This window comes from Sorex fumeus, unplaced genomic scaffold, assembly GCF_029834395.1.
Source record: "Sorex fumeus unplaced genomic scaffold, SorFum_2.1 ptg000122l, whole genome shotgun sequence".
NCBI classification, from domain to species: Eukaryota; Metazoa; Chordata; class Mammalia; order Eulipotyphla; family Soricidae; genus Sorex; species Sorex fumeus.
Genome location: NW_026606179.1, coordinates 32,661,021 through 32,678,431, shown reverse-complemented (window position 1 = coordinate 32,678,431; position 17,411 = coordinate 32,661,021). Strand labels below are relative to the sequence as shown.

General features: G+C 48.9%; 1 pseudogene; it reads right to left on the bottom strand.

Moving 5' to 3' along the window:
* Positions 1-7,506: 7,506 nt before the first annotated feature.
* On the bottom strand, positions 7,507-17,203 carry LOC130043685 (60S ribosomal protein L34-like; annotated as a pseudogene).
* Positions 17,204-17,411: the final 208 nt, after the last annotated feature.

The window sequence follows — 17,411 nt, the reverse complement described above, 5'->3', positions numbered from 1 at the left end:
TTCCATATGCCAAAACCAGTAACAACAAGTCTCACAATGGAGATGTTACTGGTGCCAGCTCGAGCAAATCGATGAACAATGGGAGGACAGTGCTACATTGAAATAATTAATATTGCCAAAATAACCATCTTACCTGAACTACTACATTGATTCAATGCAGTCCCTATCCAAATTCAAATAATGTCCAGGACTTAGAACAATCAATAAAGTTTGCATGGAAAGACCACTGGCAGCCAAAACCATATTGAAAAATAAGAGACTAGGAGGTATCTCATTATCCAACTTGAAATATACTATAAAGCCATAGTTATCAAAACTGCCTGGTCTGGACTAAGGACAGACTCTCTGAACAATAGATCAGAATAGAGTATCCAAAAACAAACCCCCACATATATGGTCAGCTAATTTTTGACAAAGGAGCTGAGAGCATGAAATGGTGTAAAGACAGTCTCTTCAACAAATGATGCTGGGAAAATTGGATTACCACATGTAAGGAATTAAAACTGGATCATTATGCCACCTATTATGCAAAAAAAATCAATTCAAAGTGGATCAAATACCTTGAATTTAGACCAGAATCTATAAAGTACATTGAGGAAAATATAGGCAGAATGCTCGGAGATCTGAACCTTCTAGGTATCTCCACTGTGCAATGCCATTAGCAAAGGCAATGAAATAAAAAATAAACAAATGGTCTACATCAAAATAAAGAGTTTCTGCATGGCAAAAGAAACACAGGATGAGACTAAAATACAGCTGGCTGAATGGGAGAAAATATTTGCATCCAACACATCAGATAAAGGGTTGATATCGTGCTTACAAAGCTCAACAACAACAAAAAAATCCAGACCCCATAGAAAAATAGGGAGTGTTATGAACAGGGACTCCTTAGAGGAAGACAAATGTATGGCTAATAGGTGCATGAAAAAATTTTTATCATTACTTTTTATTATGTAAATCCAAATCAAGACAACAATGAGGTGCACTAATGAGAATGGTATCAAAAATACTGGGAACAGGGGCTAGAGCGATAGCACAGTGGGTAGGGCATTTGCCTTGCACGTGGTCGACCTGGGTTCAATCCCCAGCATCCCATATGGTCCCCTGGGTACTGCCAGGAGCAATTCCTGAGTGCAAATCCAGAAGTAACCCCTGAGCATTGCTGGGTGTGACCCAGGTGGGGTAGGGGGGGAATGTTGAGAAATGAACTCTCGTCCACTGCTTGTGGGTATGTTGCCTGGCTCAACTTTTATGAAAAACAGTATAGAGAATTTTCAGTAACTTAAAAATTAAGCTGTCATATGATCCAGAAATTCCCCTTCTGGGAATCTACTCTCATATTCAAAATATTCAAAACATCCTCAAAAACATTCATTCAAAATGACAGATGCACATCATTATTCATTGCAGCACTGAGTACAATAGCAAAGATATGGAATCAACCTAGGAGTCCAATGATAGATAAATTAATCGAGCGATAGCACAGCGGTAGGGCGTTTGCCTTGCACGCAGCCAACATGGCCGACCCGAGTTCGATTCCTCCGCCCCTCTCGGAGAGCCCGGCAAGCTACCGAGAGTATCTCGCCCACACGGCAGAGCCTGGCAAGCTCCCCATGATGTATTCGATATGCCAAACACAGTAACACAGTAACAATCATGAAAATTATGACGAATATATGCATAGATATACATACAACAGAATACTATAAGAAAGATAGTATACTATAAGGAAAGATGACATCATGAAATTCTCTGCAACGTGGATGGAACTGGAAGGCATCCTTTTAAATGAATTAAGCCAGAAGAAGGACAAACACAGTGTGATCTCACTTATATGTAGTAAATAAAACAACTGGGTGAAGGAATGCAATGTTTGAAAAGTTGGTTGCCTAGATAATCCTTGGTCCAAGAGTATAGAAAGAAGATGGGCAAAGAAGGAAAGAAATTGAGGCAGAAAGAAGATACAGACAGGAAGCAACGGGGAGCAGGGATCAAGGAAACCTGAGTACATTGATAATAGAAAGGAGTGGGATAGGTCAATAGTCAAACCACAGAATCAATGACACTAAAAACTGGAGATCCAAATTTTAACAACCAGAATTAAAAATGTGCCTGTCAAGGTGGCAAGCTGAGTGGGTGGGGGTGAAGGGGGTGCAGGAGAGATAGTACAGTGGGTAGGGCGCTTGCCTTGCAAGAGGCTGGCACGGGTTCAATCTCTGGCATCCCATATGGTTCCCTGAGCCCTGCCAGGAGTAATTCCTGAGTGCAGAGCCAGAAGTAACCACTGAGCATCATCAGGTGTGGCCCAAAAATAAAACAAAAATAAATGTCAAATTGGGGGGGATGTGAGTGAGTGGGAAGGAACCTGGGGACCCTGGTGGAGGGATGAAGACACTGGTGGGGGGATTGGTGCTGAATCTGAGTATGTCCAAAGCCCAGCTAGTAATAACTTTGTAAATCATGGTGCTTCAATAAAAATTTTAAAATGTTGTTACTTAATTTTGTGGAGTTAGTTACACAGCAATTGATACTGAGTATCAGGCTTCAACTTCCAACAATCCCCCCTTCTATTTGCTAACTAGTTTCCCAACTTCAGTGCCCATCACCTCCTTCCCCAAACCTTTCCAGGTAAGGATGGGCCATGCCATTCCTCTCTCCAAACTTTGCAATAGCTTCTTATGCCCAAAGGTCTTGTCCTTATCACACGAGAGCACATCACAGCACACACACACACACACACACACACACACACACACAATACACACACACACGGCATATTTCTTGTCTTTTTAAAAAAACAGATCGGGTTCAGAATAAGGAACACATGGAAGGTGCAGGATCCCGGAGGAAAAGAAAAAAGAAAAAACAGGTTCCAAAAAGAGCCGAGAGCACCGGCAAGTTCCAGATGGAGTAGGCGCCGCATCCCGCCTCCCCCAGATGGAACCCTGGTGACCAGAAGCCTCTACAAACACAGCTCGAGTATGCGGGAACGAGGACTTTTTCTCAAAACCGCGCGGCCGCTTATGCGGCCGCGTGACATCTCTCTATGTACAAAGTGATCAATGAGAAGTAAACCACCCAATCTTTCTCCCTGAAAATCAGAGTTAAGTTTGGAGCATGGCCACAGCCCCAGAAACACAAGGACTTAATGCAGAAACCAGCAGCTTAGAGCAGAAAAGTGAACGGACGATGAGTTAACCCAGGCCATCATTTCTGCCCAGAGGGGAAAGGGTGTTGCCCCATTCGCCCTCTCTTCTCTGGAAAGAAGGATGGTGGCCGCATGGGAGCCTTGTGGACAGCAGGTATGAGCCAGGGGTGTGGGGGCGACTAAAATCTCATGGGAAGAGGGGCGTTCTGGTCCGTCCTTCACGCCCTACCGAGGTCACCAGTTGCCCCCCACGAGCGGCTCCCCAGCACAGCCACGGCCCCAGAAGCACAAGGACTTAATGCAGAACCCAGCAGCTTGGAGCAGAAAAGTGAATGGACTATGCGTTAATCCAGGCCATCAAGTCTGCCGGAGGGGAGAGGGTGTTGCCCCATTCGCCCTCTCTTCTCTGGAAAGAAGGATGGCGGCCGCATGGGAGCCTTGAGGACAGCAGGTATGAGCCGGGGGTGTGGGGGCGACTGAAACCTCATCGGAAGGGGGGCGTTCCGGTCCGTCCTTCACGCCCTACCGAGGTCACCAGTTGCCCCCCACAAGTGGCTCTCCAGCACGGCCACAGCCCCAGAAGCACAAGGGCATAATGCAGAACCCAGCAGCTTGGAGCAGAAAAGTGAAAGGACTATGCGTTAATCCAGGCAATCATTTCTGCCCAGAGGGGAAAGGGTGTTGCTCCCTTCCGCCCTCCTCCCTCTGGAAAGAAAGATGGCGGCCACATGGGAGCCTTGTGGACAGCAGGTATGAGCCGGGGGTGTGGGGGCGACTAAAACCTCAGGGGAAGGGGGGCGTTCCAGTCCGTCCTTCACGCCCTACCGAGGTCACCAGTTGCCCCCCACGAGCGGCTCTCCAGCACGGCCACAGCCCCAGAAGCACAAGGGCTTAATGCAGAACCCAGCAGCTTGGAGCAGAAAAGTGAACGGACTATGCATTGATCCAGGCCATCAAGTCTGCCGGAGGGGAAAGGGTGTTGCCCCATTCGCCCTCTCCTCTCTGGAAAGAAAGATGGCGGCCACATGGGAGCCTTGTGTACAGCAGGTATGAGCCGGGAGTGTGGGGGCGACTAAAACCTCATGGGAAGGGGGGCGTTTCGGTCCGCCCTTCATGCCCTACCGAGGCCACCAGTTGCCCCCACGAGCGGCTCTCCAGCATGGCCACAGCCCCAGAAGCACAATGACCTAATGCAGAACCCAGCAGCTTGGAGCAGAAAAGTGAAAGGACTATGCGTTAATCCAGGCAATCATTTCTGCCCAGAGGGGAAAGGGTGTTGCTCCCTTCCGCCCTCCTCCCTCTGGAAAGAAAGATGGCGGCCACATGGGAGCCTTGTGGACAGCAGGTATGAGCCGGGGGTGTGGGGGCGACTAAAACCTCAGGGGAAGGGGGGCGTTCTGGTCCGTCCTTCACGCCCTACCGAGGTCACCAGTTGCCCCCCGCGAGCGGCTCTCCAGCACGGCCACGGCCCCAGAAGCACAAGGACTTAATGCAGAACCCAGCAGCTTGGAGCAGAAAAGTGAACGGACTATGCATTGATCCAGGCCATCAAGTCTGCCGGAGGGGAAAGGGTGTTGCCCCATTCGCCCTCTCCTCTCTGGAAAGAAAGATGGCGGCCACATGGGAGCCTTGTGTACAGCAGGTATGAGCCGGGAGTGTGGGGGCGACTAAAACCTCAGGGGAAGGGGGGCGTTTCGCTCCGCCCTTCACGCCCTACCGAGGCCACCGGTTGCCCCCCGCGAGCGGCTCTCCAGCACGGCCAGAACTCCAGAACACAGAAACCAATTTCTTAACTATCTGACTTTCAGTAGAAATACTTCCAGGGTCAATAGGTAAAAGAGCAGAAATCCAAAACCAACATTTAATTCTTGAACCCAGCCGTAGAAAGCAAATCACTTCACAATGCTTTTTCAGCATGTCTGATTTGGGGGGGGGGTAAACTCTAAATAATAGTGGTGAATCTTTTATTGAAACAATGAATCTAATCAAAGCAGATAGAGTGTTAACTAGAATGCATCTGCCTCACAGGGACGGGGAGGGGTGGGGGGTGGGGTTTTATTGGGATTCTTCATGGTAAAAATAAGTATTGGTAAAAGGAAATGTGTTTGATATTTGCATGACTGAGACATAAACCTGAAAGCTTTGTAACCTTTCCCACAGTGATTCAATAAATAAATAAAAAAAAAAACAGATCGATAATACTGTTAATGCATCCATCACTCCAGCACTATACCCATCACCAGGGAACCTCTTTCCCTCCACCAGTGTCCCAAAGATCCCTCCCAGCCACCCTCTCCCATGCAAGCTCAATTCTAGAGACACAACCTCCAGTCCCAATGACTTTGGCCATTTGCTGATTTGATGTTCCCTTACTGTGTCTCCTTTTTATCCCACACGAGTTATTTTTTTAATAATTCATTTATTTTAAATTAAATCACAGTGAGATATATAGTTACAAAGTTGTTCATGATTAGGTTTCAGTCATACAATGTTCCAGCACCCACCCCTTCACCAGTGTGCATTTCCCACACCAATGTCCCCAGTTTTCCTTCCACCCTAACCCCTTCCTGCCACCTGCCTCTATGGCAGGAACTTTTCTTCTCTCTCTCTCTCTCTCTCTCTCTCTCTCTCTCTCTCTCTCACACACACACACACACACAAACACACACACATACATACACAAATACATGTAAAATTGAAAAAAAATTATTGAGGGGTGACACCTGAACACAGATGAGTAAAGCTAAACTCCTGAAATCCCACAAACGTATAAATCAATGATAAGTTGATATAATATTTTCTTCTTTTTTCTTTTTTTATTATTTTTTCCAAGATTTTTTTTTATTGAATCACTGTGAAATAGACCCTAAGCTGTTCATTATTAGGTTTCAGTCATCCAGTATTCCAACACCCATCCCCTCTACCAACATAAATTTCCCAGCACCAATGGCCCCAGATTCCCTCCCATCACCCCATCCCACGCCCAGCCTGCCTCTATGGCAAGCACTTCTGTCTCTCTCCATCTCTCTCTGTGTCTCTGTTTCTGTGTCTCTGTCTCTGTCTCTCTCTGTCTCTCTGTCTCTGTCTCTGTCTCTCTCTCTCTCTCTCACTCTCTCTCTCTCTCTCTCTCTCTCTCTCTCTCTCTCTCTCTCCTTTTTCTCCTTTTGGGTATTGCCAGCACAGCAATTTTTCAAAGATTGAAGTTCAGGGTTCATACTGTGGGCAACACCTACAGTTCATAGGTGTAGGAAACTAGTTGCATCTCATTAATTCCTTCTTGTCTATGGCTACTTGCAGTCACGGTGAGCAAAGGAGACTCCCATACCCGTAGTTTTGGCCACATGATTCACTTTACCCAGTTGAATATGGACAGGAAAGGTACTGTATCAGTTCCAAGCCAAAGTCAGTTGCATTTCAGGGACATGGCACAGGAGTTAGACATACAGCTAAGCCAGATTCTAGCCCTGGCAGGCCACGATGCCCTAGGCATCACCAAGTGTAGCTCTGAAGGTCCCTAAATATTACTGGATGTGGCCCTGATGGTTTCTAGGCCCCACTAGGATGGCACCAACTGAACTGTCTGGCCCAGGTGACTGCGAATTGCTGGGAATAACTTCAGACCCTGGAGCACCACTTGGCAAGCCCAAACTAAAACAAACTGAAAAAAGAAGGGCTACCTACTGCCACTTCTTCCTGAACACTCCTGGCTGTCCTGCACATTGAATATTTATTGCTTAGAACCAGGAATTATCAGAAGAACGACAATATGCTTTGGCCAGTTGCCTAACTATCTTAATCTATCTGGGCTTTCACACATCAGAGGCCCTCAGTCTATTTGGTACAGAGATCTTTAAAATGAGCTTCTTTTTTTTTTTTTTTCAGGAAAAGGCTGTTTCCTCCAGGGAGCTGGGACTCTCACAGGAGCCTGGTATTGGGGGTTCTCCACATCAGCACAGGTTTTCCTGGTGCCAGGCTCTTGAGATCTGCCCATTCTCATCATTGTACCCTGGGTTCCCAGCAAATAAAGAAAAAACAAAAGTTTTCTGAGCATTTTTTAGAGGGATGCTAGGCCAAGGTCTGATATGCTGTAGGTTTCTTTATTGAATTCATTTCCAATTTGAGATGGTGAGGAGAATGTTCAGCGTTCGGCCTGACCTGACCCAGGGCATGCAGGGTGAACATTCTAATTCCATAGGTGAGGATCTCAAAGGCTTGCTCCTTTGAGCTGAGCACACCCAGCCCCAATTTGGAGGGGCTGGGAAAATTGTCAGCTGAGTAGACCTCTGGAGCCAGAAGGGGTTAGCTCTTCCCCAGAGGAGCAAGGGTCTCCTGCTGCACCTTCCCTAGCCCTGAGACCTTCAAAATGATTTACAGTTCCTGGTCTCTTCTGTGAGTAAAAGAGAGACACTGAGGATAGAGGAACTGTCAAAATCTGCCCTGGGGTGCTGGAGTTTTTTTTTTTTTTTTTTGGTGGTGCTGGTGGGGTGGGGGTGGAGGGACTATACACCTAGCAGTGCTCAGGGCTTATTCCTGGTTCTGTGCTGAGGGGTCACTCCTGGCAGTCTCAGGAGTCATATACAATTCTGGGGATCGAACCCAGGTCAACCAAGGGCAAGACAAGTGCCTTAACCCTGTACTATCTCTCTATCCAGGGAGAGGGGTTTTGAAGCACTTTTTTTTTTTTTTTTTTTGCAGGAGAGGGGCCATATCTGATGAAAAGGTAGCATGCCAGGTAAATTTAGTCTGTCACTTTAAATCTCACTCCTCAACAGGTAGATAATCAAAATAGATAACTGGATGTCTGGGACTGGTAGTTGGCAGTAGATAAAAGGAGGCCCTCCCTCCCTTTTCTCCCATCCCCCCTCCCTCCTCTTCTCTTCCCTCTCCCTCTCTCCTCTTGCCTCTCCCTCCCACCCCTTCCCTCTCTTTCCTCTTCTTTCCCCTTCCCCCCTTCCCCCTCCCTCTTCTTCTCCCTCTCTCTATGCCCAGACAGACTGCAGGATCAGGTCGGGTCCTGGTATACCTGGACCCATGGCATAATCCAGCAGAGGCAGACACTGAGCACAGAGGAGTCTCATACACACGCACTGTGACCGTGGTCGGAGACTTGAAAGCCGAGATGGGACCAATGACAGGAATTGCTGGGGTACAGCAGGAAAAGACCCAAAGATTGTCCAGAGCATAGGGAGCTCACAAATGTGGTCCGGAGGCTAAGGAGATCGGAACTGTCGGGGAACTATTTGGGTACAGTCCAGGAGAGACCCAGAGACAAAATTTCAGAAGTCATACACTGGACCAGGCATCACAAGACAGAACGAGTGATGTTGTACATGGGTAAAGGAGAGGCCTGGAGTCCTGGGGAGGGACTTGGACCCATCGACTTAAACTGCATAATAAATTCTAAGACCTTATTGTCAAGACCTTCCAGGTTTTGTCCGTAAATCTTTCATACAATTCTAATAAGCCACTAGTGAGGAAAATCTACTTTCACGCTAGCAATGGTACTCAGGGGTCTCTCGTGGCAGTGCTCAGGGGACCATATGTGGTGTCATGGGTGGTCCCTGGGTTTTCCATGTGCAAGGTAGCCAAGAGCAAGTAAGGCCGAGTACCTTACCCACTGTATTGTCTCTCTGGTCTTCAACGAGTACTTCTGTTTGTCTTGTTTTGGGGCCACACCTAGCAGTGCTTAGGGCTTACTTTTTGCCTGTGCTCAAGAATCACTCCTGGTGGGGCTCTGGGGACCTTACGGGGTGCCAGGAATTGAAAATTGAACCCTGGTCTGCTTCATGGAAGGCAGATGCCTTACCCACTGTACTATCTCTGGTCCCCTTAATGACATTTAAATTTTTAATTTTAGGCACTGTGGTTTCAGTACTGTTACTGATAGGCTTTCATACATACAATATGCCAGCACCACACCTTCCACCAGAGTGCCCACTTCCTTCCACCATTGTCCTAGTGTCCCCCTACTCCATCCCACTTCCCACACACCTAACCTTCAGTGATATGCTTCCTACTGAAGACCTGTTCTCAGTTTCTGTTGCCTCGGGGCATTTGTTGTTCCCCTATTAAGTTATTCATATACCACATGTCAGAGCCATTCTCCTGGGGCTGTCTCTCTTCTTCTGACCAACTTCCCTCGGCATTATACTCTCCAAATCCAGCCATGGAGCAGAAAAATCGCATGATTTCACATTTTCTCACATCTGAGTAGTGTTCCATCATGTCTATGTACCATAGTTTCTCTATCCACTCGGCTGTCCCTGGGTTCCACTGTGAGGAGAGAAAGAAGACATGGCTGTGGGACTAGTGTGACCCCGACGCCTGTCACTGGCCTAGAGTCTCCTCTGTCTGAGGCTCACCTCACCTTCTGTCTGGAAGAAGTCTGTGAAGTCCCTTCTCTTCTCCAGGCCTGACTCAGGGCACACCTCCAGTCTGACAAGCTGTGGAGGGAAGCAGCCCTGGAGTGTGAGGCCGCCAAGCCCTCTCTGGGCTTTGCCTCAGAGTCTCTTTGAAGCCGAGAATCTATAGGTGCCATGATGTCGCTGTTCCTACGTTTCTCGTCCTGACAGAGAACTACAGCTACTCATTGAGGGCCACTTCCATGCTTCCCTTGTTCATTTATCAATAGGACAGCCCCACGAACATGTCTGCTCTCGGCTTCCTTGCAGGTGTGTGTGTGTGTATGTGTGTGTGTGTGTGTGTGTGTGTGTGTGTGTGTGTGTGTGCAGGAGGCCAACAGGGTCTGTGCTCGCCCATCCTCTCACTCTCTCTTCTTGCAGGTTGGAACACTGGCACCGAGCAGACATCCAATCTCAGCCCTGGGTCTAGTGGAGAACAAATTGGCCATCCTCGGGTCACAGACCCACTTCATGGAATCCAGTGGCCTCACCAAAATCTTTCCCTAGAGTTTGTCTGAGAAAAACGACCCGTCTTTACACTACTGAAAAAGGCAGGGTGTGAGGAGGTTGTTCTTACCTCAGCTTACCAGTCCTCACTGAAACCTCCTCCCCAAGTTCACACTAAATACTTCAGGACTTACACCAGCAAGGAGGAGCCGGGAATCTGCTTGAGGAAGAAGGGAAGAGAAGGGAGGGCCAGGAAGAAGGCAGCGGGGACACTTGTCATTATCTTGAAAGTACAAATTTTATCCAACAAACACTGCCCATTCTTTGCCCTGATGCCACAGGCATATTTCATTCATTTTCTAGTAAATGTCTGCTGACACGCTAGTCTGAATAAACATCAAGTCTGTTAGCCTTTTGTTGTTTTTTTTTTCAAGTGAAAACTGTCTTCATGCATAGTGGCTCATGGTTCAAACAACCCAACTGCACAAACACTTTTGCTTTGTGCAACCTCACCCTTCCCCTCAGTGCCCAGGAGAAAGGCTTTAGCCCCTGGCCACACAGAGGAGTGAAAAGTCCAGCTGGGTATAGAAATGCCACTCCAGAAGTGTGTGCATTTCCTGCTTGGGATATGTGTGGGGGAGGGAGAGGGAGGATTGGGTCCCCACACACAACTGTGGATTGTGTCCTCTGTGCTCAGGGATCATTCCTGGATACTCTGGGGATTGCCTGTGGGGCCACAGATTGAACCCGGGGCCACTGTCTCTTCCACTTTAGGCTTCACTGTGAGGGCCTCCAGTGGGCTTATGCTCCCTCACCAGCACCCACCTCACATCATCTGTGCCAATGTCTACACAATAAAAAGGTGCATCTCATCCCAGTTCCACTGTGAGAGTCATTTCAGACCCCAAAGATCCTCCTGAAAGGGTTTTGGTGGGGGGGGGGGGGCCATGCATTCTCTGACCACACTCAGACAAGCACCATCTTTTAATATTCTATCTGGTCTAGAGCATTTCAACATTTCAGCACACATGTGCCTGCCTGTAGACTCTCTCTCTCTCTCTTTCTCTCTGTGTGTGTCTCATACACTCTCATATACATACTCACAACACTCTCACACACATTCTATCTCTTACACACACTCTCATGCATACTCTCTCACATACATACTCAACACACACATTCGGTCTCTCTCACACACACTCTCTCACACACATACACTCACACACACACACACAAACACACACAGGCTTCAACTCCGTTTTTTTAAAGGGCATTTAAATATCAAAAAGAAGAAGGTCATCTGTGAAGAAAGGCTCCTCCACGAGCTGAATGCATTAGTTTGAGGAACAACTCGCCGCCTGTCCTCTCCAGTTCCGCCCAGGCTGGGGGCAGAGGTTGGAGTGGGAGATGGTGCTGAAAGTGGCCTCTGGGCAGACACAGCCCTTCTTGTGTGAGGGGGACAGAAGCCATGGCTGAGGCTAGGCTGTAGCTGGGTGCATGACTTGAGAATGGTGTCATTGAGCTGGACCCTATGTAGCTCCCGAATGGGACAGGAGGACTCGGGGTGATTATAGCATCCCCGGGAGAGGAGAAGATCCTCGAGGAGGTGAAGGGGCGCTTTCCGTCCCTAGCGAACATCCTTTTATTCATAACTAGCCAACAAACACTCTGGGCTCCTCATGACTGCCATCAGCCCAGCGACCCTGCGGGGTGTATCTGTGGGTGACACCCACCACATCTACCATCATCACTCGCATCTGCCACTTACCCAAACTTCAATTACCACTTACCCCTGTCTCAACCCCGTTCCATACACTCCCCCCACCATGGCCCTGCTTCTCACTACCCACGGGAATGCCAGAGCTGAGGGTGAGGAACCGCCAGGTAAGTCCCCACATCCGACCCCCCCCCCTCCCCCGCCCAGGCCTCAGCCTGTGCTGCTGGAGAAGAAACCCCATCTCGTGGAGCTTGCCGGTGAGCAGTGGGTCTACAGAGAAGGAGGACAAGGCCCTTCTGTCTGCTGGGCCCAGAGCAAGATGGGGCAGGTGTTGGAGAGAGGGAGAGGTGGCAGGACCTCCCCCCTCAACTCACACACACACACACTAAATGGTTGGGTCTCATGGACCCAACTGGACATAGGCACTCAGGCATTCAGCCAAATTTTCTCCTGCTGTGCCTTTGAGGGTGTTTCTGGGCAAGACTAAAGTTCAAGAGGTACAGATCATTCTCACTGCAGGGCTCGGCCAGCTGAAATCAGCCCTCAGAGGAGTTATCTGCACCCCAGAGCTACTTAGGAAGTCTGTGATAGCCAGAGGAAGAACGCACTGGCATCTCAAAAGACATCTCCTGCAGCTCCTGGATTTGTGTGTTCTTGCTCAGAGGGGACTGCCCAGGAGCTCCTTGACCCTGTGAGCTTCTCTGCTCAGGAGCTAAACCTGAGCCCAACTCCTCCTTCTAGGCCCCCTTACCTTGGAGGATGGGTGAGGGTGACCGTCCCTTCCCTGGGCAGCTCCCTGTTCTCTAAAAAAGCCCCTTTTCAGGGCCAGAGAGCTCAGACAGTGGCACTTGCCTGGCTCATGACCAACTCCAGTTCAATCCCTGACATTCTGACCCAATCCAGGAGTGTTCCCTGAGCACAGAGCCTCAAAGAAGCTATGAGAACCACCAGATGTGACCCAAAAGCAAAAAGCAAAAAAAAAAAAGGTCTCTTCTTTTTTCTCTTATCCTTGAGAGGGGAACAGGGTTGGCCTGGCTGATCTGTGCATGGGCTGGTAACGCAAAACAGTCAGAGCAAAGCAGATGGAGCTAATAATTAGAAACAGAAAAACTAAAATGAAAGCTAAAGGAATTCTATGTCCAGGAAAGGACTGTCCTCCTTTTTCTTTTTTTTTTCTTTTTAATGCTGGAGAGAAATCCAGATTGTCCCCCACATGCACGGTGTCCTTGGGGGCTGGACCCCTCTCCATCAGAGCGGGGAGCAGAGGGAACTTCCTGACACCCCCAGGGAAAGCGTGTGGGGTCATTTGGCATGAAGAATAAAGATCCTGTTACCCAAGATGCTTCCTCCACACAGACGCATGAGCCTGAGAAGGGATGCACCAATTTTAAAGGAGGATGAGCTGGAATGAGGGGAGATGGAGCGTACGGTGAGGAAGACCCTGAATCTGAGCTGTGGCATCACAATCTCCCCTCCGCCAGCACTGGATCCCCAGGCCTGAGCCCCTGAGCCCCACGCCCATGAAGAATGACCAGAAACAGCCCCTGGGAGTCACTAGCCCTGCTGAGTATGACTCCTCTCCCTGAATGAGTGAGTGAATGAGAAACCACATGACCCCAGGTCCCAGAAATGGGGTCATGAGGAAAGACTGTGGAGAGGACAAGGTCACCCCAGTTCAGCTGACCGGATATCCACAAGTGACCTTCTTTGGCTTGGTTTTGGTGCCACACTCAGCCGTCTTGGAGCTTACTCCTGACTCTGTGCTCAGGGGTCACTCCTGGAAGGGCACAGGGGACCTGAGGGGAGTGCTATGGATGAAACTCAAGTCAGGTGTGGGCAAGGTGAGTGTCCTGCCCACTGCACTATTGCTCCAGCCTCAGGTAAGTGACTTCAATACCCACCTCACCTCTAGTCCTGCCTCAACTCCCTCACCTGTAACTGGTAACCACCACCCCACTTCTTCATGATGTGCTTGGATGTCATCCCGCCCTGGACAGGGTCCACTGGGTGCCTCTTCCAGAATCAGCCTCCAGTGTTGCATCTCGATGTGATAACACTGAGGTTCAGATGCCATCCGGGACCATGGTCCCCGTCAGCACGTCTTGCTTCCGCCCCTCTGTTTTCTCCTGAGTCCCCCACTGACATCCTCATGGCATTAACATGAAGAAAACCGGGATCCTGGCCACAGTCACTCTGTCACTGTGAATGGTATGTCACAGGGTTGTGTACTATGCATGGCCTGAGCAACTGGACACAGCAGTCCTGATGATTCCTATATTGGGCCAGCTCCTGCGTGAGCTTCTGCTTCAACCCTTTGAGTCTAATTGGGGGCAAATGCCGCGGCCGAGGAATATTTGCCTTCTGCCATCCACAAGGACTCCTGGCTCCAGAAGCGGACATTTCTAGCAAGCAAAACCCACAGCTGTGCTGAGCTGCAGGGTCCACTCTTGGGTCAGGACCAGAGAGCAAAGCCCGCCCCAACTCCAACTCCAGCAGGGCTTCCCCCGAAAGTCAATGCAGGGCAATGCTTGGACCCCCCCTCCCCCCGGCATCGAATGAAGAAGGTGACCCCTCAGGGGAGCCGCCTTGACTCAAAGGAAGGAGGGTCATGCTTCCCCCGCAGGTAGGACAGCTTTCTGTGTACACCCACAAAGGTCTCCTTCATCGAGCAGGGGTGAGAGTGAAGTCTGAGAGGGGCTCTGAGCCCCCTGACTCCTCCTCTGAATGAGTAGGTTAATCCACTTCAAATGGGACAGCTCAGAGGATCCCGAGAGACCCCATTTTCTGATCACTTTTCACCACGGCTGCGTAGATCTTTTAATTTTTTTGCAAACGTTCTTGAGAACAGTGGTGGATCCATGTCCTGACTGGAGCAGCCATGTCCACCCCCGCCCAGGTCAAAGCTGCCCTGTTTGTTTGTGGAGGGTGAAGGATGGAGCTTCTTGTGGCCTTGGAACATGAGGCCCCTTTACCTTCCAGCTGGAGCCATTCCTGGCACCCGACAGAGGTCACAGGGGAGGGGGCTAGGCTTGGCCAAAGGTGGGGACCACCTGTGGGAGTGAGGCAAAGCTCCAAATGGAAGAAAATATTTTATACATATACATATACATACATATATATATATATATATATATATATATAGTGTGTGTGTGTGTGTGTGTGTGTGTGTGTGTGTGTGTGTGTAATGCTGGCTTGGAGAGATTGTACCAGGGTTAAGGCACTTGCCTTGCATCTCAGTCAATAACCCTGGTTCCATCTCCAGCACCACATCTGGTCCCCCAAGCACTGTCTGGAGCATTCCTGAGCACAGAGCCAGCAGCAAGCCCTGAGCACCCCTGGGTGTGGCTCAGGAAAAACCCAAAGAGACAGATAGATCTATGGATTGATACAGAGATATCTCTTCTACCTGATTATTTATTTTCACTTTTTTCTTTTTTCTTTATTATTTTTTTAAATTTTATTTATTGAATCACCGTGAGAGCAGTTACAAAGCTCTCGGGTCTAAGTCTCAGTCATACAATGAAACACCCGTACCTTCACCAGTGCCCATTCTCCACCACCAAAAATCCCAGTATACCCCCATCCCAAACCCTCCCCCTACCTGTGGGGCAGATGATTTCCACATTACTCTCTCTCTACTTTGATCACATTCAATATTTTGACACCAGACCCACCACTATTATTTGGAATTTTACCCCAGAACTTAGATCTGCTGAAAAGGCAACAGTAGACAATTTTTTTCTATTGCTGGTTATGAATAACATATGATGTTGCACAGCTGCAGTAGTGGCAGCGAGATTTTGAAATTATGAAATTTAAACAATTAAATCTGGAGGGATTTCTGTCAAAAGCCACTGGGTTCCGAGATTTGTTCCTGAGTCTCTTGGATCATGGCTGTTATGGAGCTTGATCAGGAGGCAGAAAGGCCATTTGTGGGCAGTAACTCGGGGGTCTCTTTGGGATGGGGAGGAAAGGGTCGGCTCCACCCCCATCCTGTGAGACCCTGCATGTCTCATCACTGCGGGCCCAAACCTGACTGTCCAATGACCTCTGGCAGATGGCAGCCACCAAGCCACCAAGGGGGAGCAGGACAGCACCCTTTCCCCCTGGGGTGGCCTGGTGACAGTAACCTACTGCGCGGTCCGGACGCATTTCTGCCAAAAGCCACTGTGTTTCAAGATTTGTTTCTGAGTCTCTGGGATCACGACCATTAAACAGCTTGATCAGGAGCTAGAGAGGCCATTTGTGGGCGACGACTCGAGGTCTCATTGGGGCTGGGAGGAAAGGGCTGTCTCTAGCCTGCTCCACCCCCATCCCGTGAGGCACCATGTGTCTAGTCACTGTGGGCCCAAACCTGACTGTCCAGTGGCCTCTGGAGGATGGCAGCCACCAGGCCACCAGGGGGAATAGGCCAAGGCACGGAACCTATTCTCACCTGGGGTGGCCCAGCACCAGTAACATACTGCAGGGACTGGACGCATTTCTGCCAAAAGCTGTTGGGTTTTGAGATTTGTTTCTGAGTCTCTGGGATCATGGCCATTAAGCAGTTTGATCAGGAACCAGAAAGACCATGCCTCCAAGTATATAGCTGAGCCGGAGGTGGTTTGTGGGTTTGTCTCCGACATACCTAACTTTTGGCCATTTACTTTCTTGGTAAACTTTGCCCCAAGTTTTTGGGGTCTGGTCAAAGGCACAGCAGCAATTTTGGGGTACCTGGAAGTCTGAAGGTGCCATCAGGCTGCTGATACATTCGCCTCACAGGTACAGATTGACCTGCTGGCGGCACCATACCTCCATCTTTATTATTTTTTTTTAACAGAAGAAGCCTTTTGATTTTATTCTTTAAAAAATCTCCACTGGGGCTGGAGCAATAGCACAGTGGGTAGGAAGTTTGCCTTGCACAAGGCTGACCTAGGTTTGATTCCGATTCCCAGCATCCCGTATGGTCCCCCGAGCACCGCCAGGAGTAGTTCCTGAGTGCATGAGCCAGAAGTAACCCCTGTGCATGGTCGGGTGTGACCCAAAAAAGAAAAAAAAATTCCATTTTTAAATTTTGCTTTCTGACTCTATGCTTGTGCCTTCAACACTTTCACGACTATTTTCTGTTTCTTAATAAGAAAAACACGCTCGATCCTGTCTCAGACACACTTAGCATACATGGAACCATTATAGGCCCAACTGAATTTTTTTTATATATATACTAGCCTCTTAAAAACTTTAAGGTCGCAAAAAAAAAAAAGATCATGAGTGGGAAATTCTATGTCTTAAATAAAACTACTTAAAATTGGCAAAAAAAAAAAACCCCTTTAGGTCTCGAGGCACGAACTCCTCGAAGCTGGCCCGTGCACACACCACATGCAGACTTTGGTGTCTTCCCAACCTTTCTGATATAAAGGTAAACAATTCTATTTCCAGGCTTCAGGACTGCCTGGTTTTGTTAGAAGCTGTATTATAGGAGAGCCAAGAGTGGTATGTCAAACGCTGGGCCATCCTGAAGGCCTCTAAGACACCATCCCAGAAGAGAGTCTCTCTTTCCTTTCTTTTGGGGGACACACCCCATGGTGCTCAGGGCTTACTCCTGGCTCTGTGTTCAGAAATCTCCTCTGGGGACCCTATGGTGTGCTGGGGATCCAATTCGGGTCAGCTGCATGCAAGGCAGGCACCTTGCCCAGTAATATCTCTCCAGCCCCTGATTCTT